The sequence below is a fragment of the Tursiops truncatus genome, chromosome 4 (genome assembly GCF_011762595.2).
Source record: "Tursiops truncatus isolate mTurTru1 chromosome 4, mTurTru1.mat.Y, whole genome shotgun sequence".
NCBI lineage: Eukaryota > Metazoa > Chordata > Mammalia > Artiodactyla > Delphinidae > Tursiops > Tursiops truncatus.
The window spans coordinates 94,991,509-94,998,448 of record NC_047037.1 but is presented as its reverse complement, the minus strand read 5'-3'; the positions used below and the strand labels follow the sequence as shown (position 1 = coordinate 94,998,448).

The 6,940-nt window shown below is 37.3% G+C and overlaps 1 non-coding gene across 1 annotated transcript; it reads right to left on the bottom strand.

Annotated features, from left to right (window-relative positions):
* Positions 1 to 294: 294 nt before the first annotated feature.
* On the bottom strand, positions 295 to 401 carry LOC117312311 (U6 spliceosomal RNA). The gene has a single exon (XR_004526565.1). It is a non-coding gene; the product is annotated as a U6 spliceosomal RNA (small nuclear RNA).
* Positions 402 to 6,940: the final 6,539 nt, after the last annotated feature.

Sequence of the window (6,940 nt, the reverse complement as noted above, 5' to 3'; positions counted from 1 at the left end):
GATTAGTTAACATCCATCACCTCATATAGTGATAAAAAATTTTTGGTTTCCCTTGAGATAAGAACTTTTGAGATCTACGCTCTTAGCAGCTTTAAAATATATCATACAGCAGTGTTAACTATAGTCATCATGTTGTACATTGCATCCTTAGTACTTATTTATCTTATAACTGGAAGTTTGTAACTTTTGACCACCTTCACCCAATTCTCTTACCTCCCACCACTTTGCCTCTGGTAAACACAAATCTGTTCTCTTTTTCTATGAGTTTGGGCTTTTTTTTTAGCCTTCATATATAAAAATATGGAACACTACATGTATTTGTGCGTCATCCTGGTGCGGGGGCCGTGCGAATCTTCTCCGTATTGTTCCAACTTTAGTATATGTGCTGCTGAAGTGAGCATCCTGCTCTTTTTATTAAGGGTCCAAATCAGTAAGAGAGGTTTTCCAGTAAACTGAGGCACTTGTCTTAACACACATGGTCACTGCACAGGCTAGCAGTGCCCTTAGTTTATGACACCTCTCTCTTGTCCCTCAATTTCCCACTACAAATAGGAAAATTTCAAGAAAAGGAAAGTCCAGCTTCCCTATTGCCTATGTTTTCAAAAAAGTGTATAAGAAGGTCCTTGTGCAAAAAATTCTATAAGAGGGTCCTATATCCTATAAGAGGGTCCTTGAGGAGGGTGATTAGGACAGCCTATCTGACCAGCAGTAGAACTGGTTCACTATGCAGACTCTGACTATTTACCTCTGTTATGAGACTGGCGCAGATTTTGTAGGAAATGTTCCCCTAGATTCTGCAGCAGCCAAGATTTCAGATGGTGGAACTTGTTTATAAAATAAATCCAGACACTCACTTTAGGAACCGGTCAACAAATAGTTACTGAGGATGCTTAGAAAGATGAGTACTGAGGTTACAGTTTCTTCTGCAGCTTAGAATCAGAGATGATGGGCAGGAGCTTCCTTAGTTTTACGGGCTTCTGTTTCTCCAGCCACACACATTTAACAAAAATGAATGGTTAGACATTCATTTGGGGTGCTTGTGTATGATTCAAAAAGAACTTGTTCCTTATAAAATTTATTGTTAAATGACTCACTACAGGATGATGATGAAAATAAGCCTTCTAATTTAAAGAGTTATGCAAATATTCTTTTAAAAGTCAACCTTGTGAGGTATAATTTACATATAATAAAATACATATATTTCAAGTGTACCATTCAATAAATGTATACACTCACATCACCATCATCATAGTCAAGATATAGCACATTTCCTCACACCAGAAAGCTCCCTCATGTACATCCTTTGCAGTCAGTCTCTGCTTCCAACTACTGCCCCAGGCAAAAATTGATCTCATTTTTATCACTATAGATTAGTTTTTCCTCTTCTAGTATTCATGTAAATGGAATCAGACAGTATGCATATTTTTTGTGTTGAGTTCCTTTCACTCAGCATGAGGTTTTTGAGACTCATACACATTGTTGCCTTTATCAGTAATTTATATTTTTATTGCCGAATAGTATTTAACTGTGTTAATAACACAATTTGTTAGCCTATTGGTGGATACTTGGGTTGTCCCAGTTTTGGGCTATTATGAACAAAGTTGCTATGAACAGTCTTTGGGTGGATATATGTTCTTTTTTCATTTTGGTAAATACCTGGGAGTGGAGCAGCTGATTCATATGATAAGTATGTTTAACTTTAAAAGAAACTGTCAAACCGTTTTCCAAAGTGGTTGTACTATTTTCCACCCTCAATAGCAAGATAACTAACTGTTCTCAATCTTCTTCAATACTTGGTATTGTCAGCCTTTTAAAAGGATGTGGAGTGGTATCTATCTAGTGAATATGTAGTGGTATCTGATCTTAGCTTTGATTTGCAATTTCCTTATAACTATGATGTTTAACATGTCTTCTTGTGCTTATTAGCCACGCATGTATCTTCTTTGGTGAAGTGTCTGTTCAAGTCTTCTGCCCATCAAAAAACAATTAGATTGTATTATTATTATTGAGTTGTAAAAATTTTAAACTATATTCTGGCTATAAGCCCAGTGTCATATACGTATTGATATTACACAAACTTCTCTCAGTCTGTAGCTTGCCATTTTGTCATTTCTTAAAAAAGTCTATTTTGCCCTACTTCTCACCTCCTTCTCCTTCAGGTCTCTAATTACATATATTTAGGCCATTTTCTGCTGTCCTACAGGTCTCTAAGGATATGTTTTTTTCCCTTCAATCTATTTTCTCTCTATTCATTAGCTTGGATAATTGCTATAGATTTGCCTTCTTATGTTCAAATTCACCAGTGACTTTTTTCCTCTCATCTCTGATCTACTGCTATTTTTTTTTGTCATGGTAATTTTTCAGTTCTAAAATTTCCATTTAGCTCTTTTTTATTGTTTACATTTCTATGCTGAGAGTCCCTACTTTTTAACTCATGATGTCCCTATTTTCTTAATTCTTTGAACATATTTATAGTAGCTGCTTTAAAGCCCATATCTTCTAAATCCATCACCTCAGTAATGTTGGGACTGGTGTTTTTCCCTTAACTATGGGTCATTTTGCCTTTTTTTGTTTTTGTTTTGTGCATGTCTAATAATTTTTTTTAACATCTTTATTGGAGTATAATTGCTTTACAATGGTGTGTTAGTTTCTGCTTTATAACAAAGTGAATCAGCTATACATATACATATGTCCCCATGTCTCCTCCCTCTTGCGTCTCCCTCCCTCCCACCGTCCGTATCCCACCCCTCTAGGTGGTCACAAAGTACCGAGCTGATCTCCCTGTGCTATGCAGCTGCTTCCCACTAGCTATTGGTTTTACATTTGGTAATGTATATATGTCCATGCCACTCTCTCATTTTGTCCCAGCTTACCCTTCCCCCTGCCCGTGTCCTCAAGTCCATTCTCTAGTAGGTCTGCGTCTTTATTCCCATCCTGCCCCTAGGTTCTTCATGACCACTTTTTTTTTTTTTTAGATTCCGTATATATGTGTTAGCATACGGTATTTGCTTTTCTCATTCTGACTTACTTCACTCTGTATGACAGACTCTAGGTCCATCCACCTCACTACAAATAACTCAATTTCGTTTCTTTTTATGGCTGAGTAATATTCCATTGTATATATGTGCCACATCTTCTTTATCCATTCATCTGTTGATGGACATTTAGGTTGCTTCCATGTTCTGGCTATTGTAAATAGAGCTGCAGTGAACATTGTGGTACATGACTCTTTTTTATGTCTAGTAATTTTTAAAATTGTGTACTGCATGTTGTTGGTGGTGCATTGTATAGGCTCTGTACTTTTGTTGTCTTCCTTTGAGAAGTGTTACCATTTCTTCTATTAGGCAGCTCATTTACTGGTTGATTACCTTGCCCTCTGTAGGCTTGTCTTTATGCTTTGCTAGGGGACACCTATTGGAAAACTCAGCATGTTTCCCAAGGCCTTCTACCTTTGCAGGTCTCAACCTCTAAATTCAGCTTTCACTGAAGATCTTTTAAAGGCTTGGTTTTAGACCTTGTTAGGGTGGGCATGGAGTGGACCTTACCCTAAAGCATGTTTCTAGTCTTCTCTGGTGTCCTAGATACATGCCTTTTGTGTTAATAAATTGATAACAAGGTCTTGCCACTCTGGCTTGGCCAGAACCTCCATGTCTTCTAGCACTGTTTTGTATCTAGTATCTTTATTCTGTTCTTGTCTCTATGGTGACTGTTCTGTATAGTTACTACAAGCCTCAGGTACTCTTGCCATGGACATGTGCATCTTAGGATTCACAGAGAACCTCCTGCACAACTTCTGGGTTTCTCCCTTCTCTCTAGCCCCTACATACCTGCTTTACTTTCTGATGCTTTGCCCTGCAGATTCTGATTGCTTCAGCTTTCCTGGACTCTGACCTCTGCCTCTTCAGCTCAGCGGGATCATTGTGCTCCGCTTGGATTCTAGCTTGCTATGTCATGGTTGGCTAAGTGTGCCCAGGTAGAGATCCAGGGAAATCATGGGGCTCACTTTATGAATTTCTCCTCTCTCAAGGGTCACAACGTTGTGTTTCCTATTGTCCAATGTTTAAAAACAATTGCCTCATGCACTATCTCTAATTTTATTGTTTATAACAGAAGGGTTAGTCCAATACCAGTTGCTCCACATCTGGAAGTGAAAGGTTACAAGATGTGCTCTTAAGGATTCAGTTAGGTAAAGACGAATGGATTTATCCCCAAAGGGACCCCAAAGCTTCTGTTTGGACTGAAAAAGCATTTTTAATAGTCATGAACCCCGTCATATGGCTCAGGACCCTGGCCCTATTCATAGGAAGTTAGTATGGTGGGGTCAAGTATAGTTTCTCTATGTTGTTTCCAAAAATTGAGTCTAAGAGCCATCTATTCTCTCTAAGAAATTGAAAGAGAGTCTCTAAAAATAATTGTGTAGTAGTAGTTTTGGTAATAATAAATTACTATTATCGAGTACTTAATGTTCTAGGTGTTGTTCTTTTTTTATTAAAAAAATCTTTTTTGATGTGGACCATTTTTAAAGTCTTTATTGAATTTGTTACAATATTGTTTCTCTTTTATGTTTTGGTTTTTTGGCTGAGAGGCATGTGGGATCTTAACTCCCCGACAGAAGATCGAACCTGCCCCCCCTGCATTGGAAGGTGAAGTCTTAACCACTGGACCACCAGGGAAGTCCCTAAATGTTGTTCTTAAGGATTTATTTTTATTAACCAATTTATTCTTTGTAATAACCCAATCTTCAAGTACTAATTACTACCTGAATATTATAATTACTAATTAATAATCTTGTTTGGAGATTAGAAAATTGAAGTACTAATAGGTTAAAAAACTTTCCTGAGGTGACACATCTGGTAAGTGGTAGATATGGGAGGTCTATAGAAAGCCTTTGCCAGTTTCTATCATAGAAATGTTACACAGCATATAGGATCTTAGAAACACTGTGTCTTTTCTTTCTTTTTTAACATCTTTATTGGAGTATAATTGCTTTACATTGTTGTGTTATTTGCTGCTGTATAACAAAGTGAATCAGCTATACGTATATATATATCCCCATATCCCCTCTGTCTTGCGTCTCCCTCCCACCCTCCCTATCCCACCCCTCTAGATGGTCACAAAGCACAGAGCTGATCTCCCTGTGCTATGCAGCTGCTTCCCACTAGCTATCTATTTTACATTTGGTAGTGTATATATGTCCATGCCACTCTCACTTCGTCTCAGCTTACCCTTCCCCCTCCCCATGTCCTCAAGTCCATTTTCTACATCTGTATCTTTATTCCTGTCTTGTCCCTAGGTTCTTCAGGACCTTTTTTTTTTTTTTTTTTAAGATTCCATATATATGTGTTAGCATATGGTATTTGTTTTTCTCTTTCTGACTTACTTCACTCTGTATGACAGACTCTAAGTCCATCCACCTCACTACAAACAACTCAATTTCATAGAAACACCAAGTGTCTTAATGTGTAAATGAATAGGTGAGTTTGTGAGGGTGTTTGTGAGCACGTATGAGCATGTGAGAGTGTGTGTGGGTATGTAAGGGCTCCTATCTCAGGGTCTTCCAAAATGCTGTTCTTTCCCTTGACTACCCCTCTTCACCTTCAGCCAACTCAATCTTATCCTTCAGGGTTTAACTTCAATATCACTGCTTCAAGGATGATTTGTTACATGCTTTCATAATATGTTATTCTTTATTTCTTCCTATCACTATTGTAATTGAATTTACAGAAATATTTATTTAATAGGTGTCTTTTCCACTAGACTGTAGGCTGCATGGGGCCTATTTCCCACCATGTCTCCAACACGTAGCATGGTTTCTGTCATGGAGTATGTGCTCAGTGTGTATTTGTTGAATCAATGAATGAATGTCCAAGAGTAAGTAAGTTTCCCTTCTCATGTTGTTATAAACTGATTTATCTTTGAGAATTGCATAATTTTTTTGCCTTTCCCTCCAATTAAAAAAAGTTACATATAGTAAAATTTATTCTTTTTGGTATATAGGTCTATGAGTTTTTACAAAAGTAAAGAGCCAGGTGCAACTGACACGGGCTTAATTTCCAAAATATCCAAACAGCTCATACAACTCAGTAACAAAAAAGTCAACCCAACCAAAAAATGGGCAGAAGATCTAAATAGACAGTCCTCCAAAAGAGACATACAGATGGCCAATAGGCACATAAAAAGATGCTCACCATCACTAATTATTGGAGAAATGCAAGTCAAAAATACAGTGAGGTATCACCTCACACTGGTCAGAATGGCCATCATTAAAAAGTCTACAAATAACAAATGCTGGAGAAGGTGTGGAGAAAAGGGAACCCTCCTGCACTGTGGGTGGGAATGTAAATTGGTGCAGCCACTATGGAAAACAGTATGAAGGTTTCTTAAAAAACTAAAAATAGAGTTGCCGTATGATCCAGCAATCCCACTCCTGGGCATACATCCAGAGAAAACTCTAATTCAAAAAGATACATTCACCCAAATGTTCATAGCAGCACTATTTACAATAGCCAAGACATGGAAGCAACCTAAATGTCCTTTGGTAGAGGAATAGATAAAGCAGATGTGGTACATATATACAATGGAATATTACTCAGCCTTAATAAAGAAAGAAATAATGTCATTTGCAGCAACATGGATGGACCTAGAGATTTTCATACTAAGTGAAATAAGTCAGACAGGGAAAGACAAATACCATATGATATCACTTATATGTGGAATCTAAAATATGATACAGAAGAACTTATTTACAAAACAGAAACAGACTCACAGACATAGAAAACAAACTTACAGTTACCAACAGGGAAAGGGAGTGAGGGAGAGATAAATTAGGAGTTAGGGATTAGCAGATACAAGCTACTACATATAAAATAGATAAACAAGAAGGTCCTACTGTATAGCACAGGGAACTATATTCAGTAATCTGTAACAAACTGTAATAGAA